We start from the raw sequence: 10,636 nt of genomic DNA on the forward strand, positions 1-10,636 counted from the left end.
TCACTTGGGCAGGACATCAGAGGACTTCAGCTTCCCATCGCGGGTCTTGATCTTCTTCACAACCACGGCCCTGGTGGAGCCGGTGCTGCTGAAGGAGCTGGAGCCCGTGCCAGAGCCAAAGCTGGAGCCCAGGCTGTAGCTGAGGCGGGGGCTTGTGAGGCCCCCAAAGGCTTAGCTCAGACCACCTGCATAGCTGTTGGTGGTCTTCGTATGGATGCTCATGTTCTGCATCCCAGACTCCAGCCGGCTCTCCTCGCCCTCCAGCAGCTTCCTGTAGGTGGCGATCTCGATGTCCAGGGCCAGCTTCGCGTTCATCAGCTCCTGGTACTCACGCAGCGGCCGCTCCATGTCCTGCTTGGCCCGCTCCTGGGCGGCCTCCAGCTCGGACAGCTCGGCGTTGGCATCCTTAACGGCCAGCTCCCCACGCTGCTCGGCATCTGCGATGGCGGCCTCCAGGGAAGCCCTCTGGCCTTTGAGACCCTCAATCTCAGCCTGGAGTCGGCTGATGTTCCGGTTCATCTCGGAGATCTCAGTCTTTGTGCGCCGCAGGTCATTCCCGTGCTTCCCAACCAGCGTCTGCAGTTCCTCATACTTGATCTGGTACATGCTGTCAGCCTCAGCCTGGCTGTGGTTGGTGATTTCCTCCTACTGCGCCTTGACCTCAGCGATGATGCTGTCCATGTTCAGGGAGCGGCTGTTTTCCGTGGACAGCACCACAGATGTGTCCGAGATCTGGGACTGCAGCTCCCAGATCTCCTCTTCATACAGCTGCCTGAGGAAGCTGATCTCATCAGTCAGCCCTTCCAGGCGAGACCCCAGCTCTACCTTGTTCATGTAAGCTTCGTCCACCTCCTTCTTGATGAGGACAAATTCATTCTCCATCTCTGTAAGTTTATTGATCTCATCCTCATACTTGTTCTTGAAGTCCTCCACCAGCCCCTGCATGTTGCCAAGCTCCACCTCCAGCTTCAGCTTCTCCTGGCCCAGAGTCTCCAGCTGCCGCCTGAGGTTATTGATGTAGCTCCCGAACATGTTGTCCATGTTGCTCTGAGCCGTCTTCTGCTGCTGCAGGAGGCTCCACTTGGTCTCCAGCATCTTGTTCTGCTGCTCTAGGTACCATATCTTGTCTATGAAGAAGGCAAACTTATTGTTGAGGTTCTTGATCTGCTCCTTCTCCTGGGTGTGCACAGCCTGGATATTGGGGTCCACCTCCAGGTTAAGGGGGCTCAGCAGGCTCTGGTTGACCGTGACAGTGGTGATGCCTCCCATGCCGCTGGCCCCACCATAGCCTCTGCCCAGGCCACCCCGGAAGCTGCTGCTGCCCACTCAGGAGAAGCTCGAGGAGCTGATGCGGGCACTGGGCCCACTGGTGTAGAAGCGGCTGCTGAAGGCCCGGGGTTCAGAGGTGGACACCTTGTAGGACTTCTGAGTCACCCTGATGGACATGCTGGAGGCAGGAGTGGAGGCAGGTGGGCTGAACCAGGCGGAGATTCCAGAAGGAGGGGAGAAGCTGCTTCTTGGTCTATTATTTTTAATAAATAAGGCTAAAAGGAGCCAGGTGCGGGGAGTGGGGCCAGCAGGTGGTCTGGCTGGCAGTTGACGCAGGAATGTTTGCCCCTGCATCCTGGGAGGGGGCATTGAGAAGTGCGTCCCGAGCTCCTATGCTGGCTCAGGCTGAGGGTGGGGCAAAGTTCAGGGCAGAGATGCCTGACTCAAGTGTGGTTGAGTCAAGCTGGCGGCATTTTGTCTAGATTGGCTGCTGGTTTGGCTAATCAGTTATGAGACAAAGGATGAGACTTAGTAGTGTCTGTGCCTGGCCTTCTCACACCTAAGCAAGGAATCTTAGAGAAGGGGGCTTCTTGGCAGTGAGCCTTTTCCTAGAACACAAAAGGGTGGGGAGTTTCTTGACCATCAGGCACAGGGCTCAGGATGCATTTAGCATTGCCACTGGCCACTGCAGGCTGGGGTGGAATGGAACAGCAATTTAGTCTCACCTTGGAAATGGGAGGGCAGGGATGGGGGAAGCTTTAGAAGCGGGTCCTGGCTAGAAAGAGGTGGCATGTGGTAAGAGGAGGCAATGGTGCTGGGCAGTTCACCGCTTGCTTGACCTCCCTGTGCTCCCCACCTGTGGCCCAGGGAGACACTGGGGGCTGGGCCACTCCCTGGTGTACGCCCTGGACCAGGAGAGGCAGAGCCCCTTCCCTCTGGGTGGGAGCAGAGGCTGGAGGTGGGAGCCCAGGAGCCCGGGCCCTGCTCTGCCTGACCAAGTTTAGAGGCTGCCCCACGTCTGACCTCTGCCCGGTAGGGACAAGGATTTTCTTTAGCCTCTTCCCTCCCAAGCCTTCTTTCCAACCATCTTATGGGAAGATGTGCAGGAGCTGGCTGTGGTTACAGAGTGCCCTGAAGCTGGCGGGGGCCTGGAGGCTGGACTGAGAGGCATCCACTTTGTCTAGAGCCTCTCACTCTCACCCTCCCACTGTTCTTGCTGTGCCAGCCATGGGCTGTTTGACTGGAGCGACGGATGCCTCCCCACAGGGAGAGGGCAGGAGAGGAGCTCAGCCGCTGCGCTTTCTCCAGGCTCTGCTCTCCAGCCTGAGCCAGTCCTGCGGCACCCCCAGCCACCTCTGGCCTCCCGGGCTGCCGATGTACCACCCGCTTGTCTTCCCATCGCTCAGGGTGACTCCGTAATGACTATAATCAGGGTATGCGCGGAGAGGTGAGGGAGGGACAGCGAGTGCTTCCCTAGACAGCCCATCCATTAGTGGGGCAGCGGCCTGTCACAGCTGTCCAGAGGTAGATGAGCCTGGACCAGGCCAGAGAGGCCTGGGGAGGGAGACCAAGAACCCCTGTCTTCTCCATCCCTTCTTCCCCTTCCCTGTTCCTTGGCCTTCTGCTTAGGAACTCTGCTCTAATTATAAATGGTTTGACAACTTTAGGCCAGGCTCTGTAATTAAAAATAAAGAAGAAGACAGGCAGCATTGTCTCCTAACGATGCCTTTAATTGGTGGAGTTAATTTTAACAGGGCCTAGTTCGGTGCCTTGGAGGAGGCAATTCCAGAATTGGGGCTCTTGCTGGCATCCCCTGAAAGGCTCGCCCAGCCCAGCCCATTTACCTCATCAGCCAGGGGCTCCTCAGGCAGTGGGGGCAGGATCTTTCTTTCTTTATTTTTATCTCCAGTGCTGGGCACACAGTAAGCAGAAGAAGGGACCTGTGGTGAGGAAGACCCAAAGCATCTGGAGCTTCTGGCCAGTCAGGAGGATTGTCTGAGGCCAGAAGTTCGAGACCAGGCTGTGCAACAGTGAGATCCTTGTCTCTACAAAAAAAAATTACAAAACTTAGCCAGGGGTGGTGGTGTGCACTTGTAGTCTCAGCCACTCAGGAGGCTGAAGAGGGAGGATCGCTTGAGCTCAGGAGATGCAGGCTGCAGTGAGCTGTGATGGTGCCATTGCACTCCAGCCTGGGCAAGAGAGCAAGACCCTGTGCCCCACTCCAAAATAAAGTAATTTAAAAATAAAAATAAAAAAGAAACACATTGGGATGGTGACTTGCAAGAAATAGAAAGAAAGCTTCCCAGACTGGCTCAAGTGACAAGGGAGACATTGCAAGGGCAAGGTGGGGGGGCTCTTGTGGATACCCCAAGGAAGAAAGGGAACAACAGCTGATCCACGCAGGAGCCCGTGTCAGGGAGGGAAACCCCTCCCTCTCCCTCCGAGACTTCCATAATTGAGTCTATGAAATAAACTGACAGCAGGCAGATTAACAGGAGAAAAGGTAGACACGTTTTTTGTGTGCACAGGAGCGTCACATGAAGGAAAACTGTATACCCCAAACCCAGTGAGATCTAGAAACTGAGATGCATTCTTCACAGAGGAGGGAGAAGGGGGGATGCAGGCAAGTTAGGGGAGAGTATACAAGGTTTGGAAAAATGAATGAGCCCTTGGGAGAATAAGCGACAGTCTGACAAAGTCTGCCTGGGGAGTGCCCCCTAGACCCCCAGTTTCCTCTCTCTCCTGTGATAGGAGCCAGTCTTCTCTGGTTGATGGATTCCTGGGGAGGGATTCATGACAATTGGCTTCTTTTTGGAGGACCTGTCTTTAGGCAGATACAGGGAGTTCAGAGAGAGAGAGAGAGCCCGTGACCTCATTTACTGTACCCCAAGTGCTCTCAGTTTGAGGTAATCAGCATACCAGAGCTGAAGAGCTGAATATTTTGGGGTGACATTTCCTGAACTTTTTTTTTTTTTTCAGAAACCAGGGAAGCCAGAAACCCAACCTACTTTCTCCATCTCTCAAGGCCTCCCCAGTAGCCAAGACTTCTCCGTCTCAGGGGTCTCACATCCCTTTGGGGACCAGCCTCCCCAGAGGTAAGGGACAGTTTTTCCCTTTTAACTTCAGCTCATGCTGAAATTAAATCCTTTCTTTAGTTCTTTTAGTGCTGCCAAAGACAGGCTGGTATTTTCAAATATAACTGTATCTGTTAAAAGCTAGAAAATAGAAATAGAAAATACAAATAGCAGAATCAGTTTTCCAAAGGGCAGATTCTGAGTGCTAGGAATCCTGGAAGAAGTAGAAACTCAGTTTTCTAAATTCCAAGCTATGCAATAACTTTTCTCGAACCTTCCAAGAGCTGGGACAATCCTACCCCTGCCCCCATAAGATAGATGCCTCAGGTGGAATCTATAGAAGCAGAATTGTCCCAGTCTTTTCGAGGAACCCCTTCGAGAATAGAGCCTGGCACATAGTAGGTGCTCAGTAAATATATGGCATCCTATTTTCCATCAAGTGGAACAGTTTAGCAGGATATTTATTCCCTCCTGGGAGGAACAAGAAAGACCCCCCCCCCAAAGACAAACCTTCTGTAAATTAAACCTCTTGGATCTAAGCCTTCCCTCATCCCCATTACCTAAGCTTCATCCCTAAATCTTGCCAGTTTCATAAGAGGCTGGATAATGTTTTTGAAATAGTAAACCTACGTGTTCCTATTGCCTGGTAGCCCTGCACCCACTGAGTCAATGACATCGATGCCTCTGGGGAGGGCGGCTACAGCCTAGAACAAAGAAGTCAATTGAGTTGCTGAATGGATTTTTTTTTTAACTCGTGGCAGATGCAGATACAATAGTCTATGGGCAAAGCATTTTGATTTGCAAGAGCTAGAGCTTAAGAGAGAAACAGTTTAGCTTTAAATTCCAAGAAGGCTTAGTTTAAACTCAGGACTGATCATTGAATTTCTGAAAGTTAACCATAGAGTGTCTGGGGATGTCGTAGGTGTTTAAGTGTTGATTAAGTCAACCTTTCTCCACGTGCAAAAATCCACCTATGTGACTAAACTTTTATTCTCATGCAATACTTTAATGAGTAGCAGTAGTTAACATTGTGATTACCTTGTGCTACGTACTGTGCTAAGGGTTAGATAACTCATTTAATATTCTCAACAACCTCATAGAAATGGTAGCACGATTATTCCTATGCTCAGATGAGCTCATGTCGATTGCCTGCTACCCAGCTTTAACAGTGCCTCTCTTTCAATCAGTTCTCTCACTTCTGTTTCCATTGCTCCTTCTCCATCCAGGTTCTTGTGCGTGCTCTTCTCTCTGCTGGGAAGATCCATTGACACCTTGTCTCTTTGGAGAAATCAGACCCCCTTGTTCTGAGGCTTCCAGAGACAAGTAATCATATCCTTTTCCATGCCCCAGCTAAACCTGTGCACACACAGGTTTTCTTTTTGCACTTTATATACAGAACATTACTGTAATTATCTGTGTACATTGGTCTTATTGTTTGCTCTGACAGTAGTGGGGTTTTCTCTGTATCTTTAGAATCTAGCAAATGCTCAGCACATAGTAGGGACCAATGATTATTAAATAAGTGACTAAATGATGGATGAATGGGGGAAAAAAGTTAACCACAGAGCAGAGACCTGAGGGTAGTTGCCCCTCCATGCAGGAAAGGCATCCTGGGAAATTGGGGAGCCCAAGGAGAGAGGTAGAACCATCGTTTGGAAGGAGCTGTTGGGTCTGGTCTCCACCTCTGCCTCCTTTTCTTTTTACTTAGAGGTCAGAACCCCAGGGGGTGATAGAGACCACAGGTGCATCTGCTCAGCCCCAGGCAGTTTATGCCCTGCTTCCCTCTGGAACTCTCATAATAGCCTGCACCAGCAGGGAACAGACAAGCAGAGCAGAAGGTGCCTTTAGGCAGTGCGAGGGCCTGAGATCCTTGCAGCTGATCCTTCCCCATAACCCCCTTCAAGTTCCTGGCCTGTGGCTGGTACCAAGGAAATCTGGAGTGTCCTCCAATCTGAGAGATGAGGACTAGGGGGACGAGTCAGGGCTAGCAGGAGGGGAGCAGCCCAGCAATCAAGATAAATATTTTAATGCAATACTTAAAAATTGGCAAAGTATGGCTTATGGGATTTCTGCCTAGTTTTATTTTTAATTCTTTTATTTATCTATTTATTTATTTATTTACTTATTTATTTATTTTTTGAGACAAGGTCTCAGTGTTACCTAGGCTGGTCTCGAATTCCAGGGCTCAAGCAATCCTCCTGCCTCAGCCTCCTGAGTAGCTGAGACTACAGGCCTGTGCCACAGTGCCCAGCTGTTGCCTGTTTTTTTTTTTTTTCTGGTTTTGTTTTGTTTTTGTTTTTGTTTTTGTTTTTGAGATGGAGTCTTGCACTGTCACCCAAGCTGGAGTGCAGTGGTACGATCTCAGCTCACTGCAACCTCTGCCTCCTGGGTTCAAATGATTCTCCTGCCTCAGCCTCCCCAGTAGCTGGGACTACAGGTGCCTGCCACCACATCCGGCTAATTTTTGTATTTTTCAGTAGAGACAGGGTTTCACCATATTGGCCAGGCTGGTCTTGAACTCCTGACCTTGTGTTGTGATCCACCCAGCTCAGCCTCCCAAAATGCTGGGATTACAGGCGTGAGCCAATGTGCCTGGCCTGCCTGGTTTTATGAATAAAATGTTATTGGAACTAGGGCCAAGATTAGAGTGAGGTGAGTGAGACAGGATCATCCATGTGCAGGGTTGGATCCTCCCTCTAAAATTTGATATATTGTTCTGATTAAAAAATTTTTTTAAAATTAATTTATTTATTTAGAGACAAGGGTTTGCTCTGTCGCTGGGGCTGGAGTGCAGTGGTGTGATTATGGCTCACTGCAGCCTTGAAATTCTGGGCTCAAATGATCCTCTTGCCTCAGCCTCCCAAGCAGCTGGGAGTATAGGCACGTGCCACCACGTGTGGCTAATTTTTAAAAATTTTTGTAGAGATGGAGTCTTGCTATATTGCCCAGGCTGGTCTTGAACGTCTGGGCTCAAGCAGTCTCACTGCCTCAACCTCCCAAGGAGCTGGGATTGCAGGTGTGAGACACCACAGCCAGCCCAGTTGCTGAGTTCTGGGGCTATACCTTACGTTCTGTGCCTGCGGTGAGTGCCTTGGTTTCCTTCCCCCAGTCTTGGCCTAGGAGGTGGGACCTGTGTCAGAGGGGCTGGGGGAGTGGTAAGGGCTGCTGCCTCTATAAGATGCCTTTGCTTTTTGACAAGAGCACAGGCTGGATTTCAGTTTCTTTCACCATCTCAGCAGCCCCCTCTGTACAGAGTACAATCTGCACAACTTTACGGGGTGGCCATGTCTGGAGAACAGACTACAGATTAGTCCACCCACAGGTAGTCCACTGCAGAGGCAGATGCACCACGAACAGAAACCAACACCCAGGACCATTGAGGACAAGCAACCCTTCGGCCTCCCTTCTGGGGAGGCAGGGGGAGCCCCTTGGCTGGGTATGGTGCAATCTCAGCTCACTGCAACCTCCACCTCCCAGGTTCAAGTGATTCTCCTGCCTCAGCCTCCCAAGTAGCTGGGATTACAGGTGTGCACTATGCCTGGCTGATTTTTGTATTTTTAGTAGAGACACGGTTACATCATGTTGGTCAGGCTGGTTTCGAACTCCTGGCCTCAAGCAATCCACTTGCATAGGCCTCCTAAAGTGCTGGGATTACAGGTGTGAGCCACTGCCTCTGGTGGGTGATTTATCTTTTAATTGCTGAGTTATTAGAGTTCTTTATATATTTTGTATACGAGAATGTTATCAATGGCTTGCTTTTGTGTAGAGGATGCATTTCAGTCCCTTCAGCTGGCCTGCAAGGTTCTTCCAGATCTAACCTGATTTCCTTTACTGCTGGCTCTATCTCCTTCTACTCCCTTCCTTTTACTGATAACGCTTTTTCACTTCCCTGTCCAGAAAATGCTTTTTCTCACAACTGGCCTTTTGCAGATGCCATTCCAAGGACATTATTGTCCCTTCTTGCCTGGCTAAAATCCACTCACTCTCCACTTAAGGTTCTTCTCTGTGGGCTAAAAAGATGGTGCAGGCCGGGCATGGTGGCTCATGCCTGGAATCCCAGCACTTTGGGAGGCTGAGGCAGGAGGATGGCTTGATCCCAGGAGTTTGAGACCAGCCTGGGCAACATAGTGAGACACTCTCCCAAAAAAGTTAAAAAAAAATTAAATAAATATTAAATTAAAAAATAAAAAGATGATGCAGCAGGCAAGCTCCATGCCTGAGAGCTGGTCTACGTTCAGGGCCAGCTGCTGAGGGCACGTGTGGATTCTGGCCCTGTGATGCTGACGGTGAGGTGGTGGAAAGTGATTGTAACACTGTCCCTGTGATCCAAGGCGGGCAGTGAATCCCTCGAACTTAGAGGAGATTTTAAAGGTTATTTAGCCCACCCTCCTGCCCTGGAAGTTGGAGCATTTCTGCATCACCCCCATCTAGCCTGTCTGGTCTCTGGATTCCACCACGGACCGCTGGGGATACTCAACATGGCCTTTCGGGAACAGGGGTGGTGTGTTTACCTGCAGGCAGGCAGCCCTGAGCTTCAATCCTGGCTCCACCCTCAGCCATGGAATCTAGGGCAGGTCTCTTTAGTTTTTCAATCTGCAGAATGGGCCTAGGTAGTAACACCTGCCTCGTGGGGCTGTTATTTGGCATTGGGCAGGCACTCAGCAGTGTTGGTTTCCTTTCCTACCTGTTAGAAAACTCATCCTCAGATTGAGCCTAAATCGGTTTTCCTGTGAATTCTAAACATTGGTCTTGGAGCCACAGGGGGCACATCTCTCTCGTCCCCGTCTGTTCCATGTTTGGAGTTTGTCCCCTTAAAAGCCTCTCTTCTGCAAACTCAACATCTTCACCTCCCTCAGCAGCTCTGCCCAGTCACCCATTCTGAGGTGAGCCTCACCCAGACGTCCTTGAGAGGCAAATCCATTCCACAGTCAATGGGTGCATTATTGATATGGTTAGGCTTTGTATCCCCACCCAGATATCACCTTGAATTATAATCCCTATAATCCCCGTAATCTCTTATCTGTCAAGGGAGAGACAAGGTGGAGGTAATTGGATCATGAGGGCGGCTCCCCTCATGCTGTTTTCACAATGAGTTCTCACGAGATCTGATGGTTTTATAAGTGTTTGGTAGTTCCATCTGTGTTCATTCTCCTTCCTGCTGCCTTGTGAAGAAGGTGCCTTGCTTCCCCTTCTCCTTCCACCATGATTGTAAGTTTCCTGAGGCCTCCCCAGCCACGCTGAACTGTGAGTCAATTAAGCCTCTTTTCTTTATAAATTACCCAGTCTCAGGCAGGTCTTTATAGTGTGCGAAAATGGACTAATACTATTATCCATGGCATTAGGTCATTTCTGTCAGGATGGGAGCCATTTCTGATTCACTACGTGGGGTAGAGCGGTTTGCACTTGCTAAGTATGTAATAAATATGTGTTGACTGAGCCTGTCTCCCTTGGTCAGAGGGAGTACTCTTGCCCCAAGTCTTCTCTCCCTTCCTCAGCTACAACTTGAGGCCAGGGAGTGAGGCAGGCAGTGTATTGTAAGACCTTCCATTAATTCACTCGAAACATTTACCAAGCACTAGACTAGGGGCTCTGATAAGAACTCTATGAATTTCCTAGGGCTGCAGTAACAAATTACCACAAACAGCATGGCTTAAAGCAACAGACATTTCTTCTCTCACAGCTCTGAAGGCTGGAAGCCCAGAATCAAGGTGACGGCAGAGTCATGCTGTCTCTGAGGTTCGAGAAAAGAATCTGTCCTACACCTCTCTCCCAGCTTCTGATGGCTTCTGGCAGTCCCTGGCATGCCTAGGCTTGTAGAGCCTCACTCCAATCTGTCTCTGTCTTCACATAGCATTCTCCCCTGTGTACTGCTAGGTCCGCATTTCCCTCTTCTTAAAAGGATGCCAATTGCGTTGGAGTGAGGGTCCACTCTAATCCAGTGTGAACTCATCTTAACCCTGATCATATCTGCAAAGACCCTATTTCCAAATTAAAGTCACATTCCCAGGTTCTAGATGGACATGCATTTTGCAGGGACAGCAGTCAATAGTACGGGAAACAATGCTTGCTCTCAAGGAGCCCAATGTCTGGTGGAAGGGGGAGCAGACCTGTTAACATAGAGGAGCGATGTGGTGATTGCTGGAGGCACGCTGGAGCAGAGAGAGAGCCTGTGTGCTGGGAAGACCCCTGAACCAATCTCTGAGGGCATAGGAGCTGGTCAGAAGAAGGGTATGAGTAAAGGTGGGAGAAATGGCCTGGGGCATGCAGAGAACTCCCAGGAGCTGGTGAGGCTA

At 50.2% G+C, this 10,636-nt stretch overlaps 1 pseudogene; it reads right to left on the bottom strand.

Moving 5' to 3' along the window:
- On the bottom strand, positions 1–1,461 carry LOC100432296 (keratin, type II cytoskeletal 8-like; annotated as a pseudogene).
- Between the last annotated feature and the right edge of the window lie 9,175 nt (positions 1,462–10,636).

This window comes from Pongo abelii, chromosome 9 (genome assembly GCF_028885655.2).
Source record: "Pongo abelii isolate AG06213 chromosome 9, NHGRI_mPonAbe1-v2.0_pri, whole genome shotgun sequence".
NCBI classification, from domain to species: domain Eukaryota; kingdom Metazoa; phylum Chordata; class Mammalia; order Primates; family Hominidae; genus Pongo; species Pongo abelii.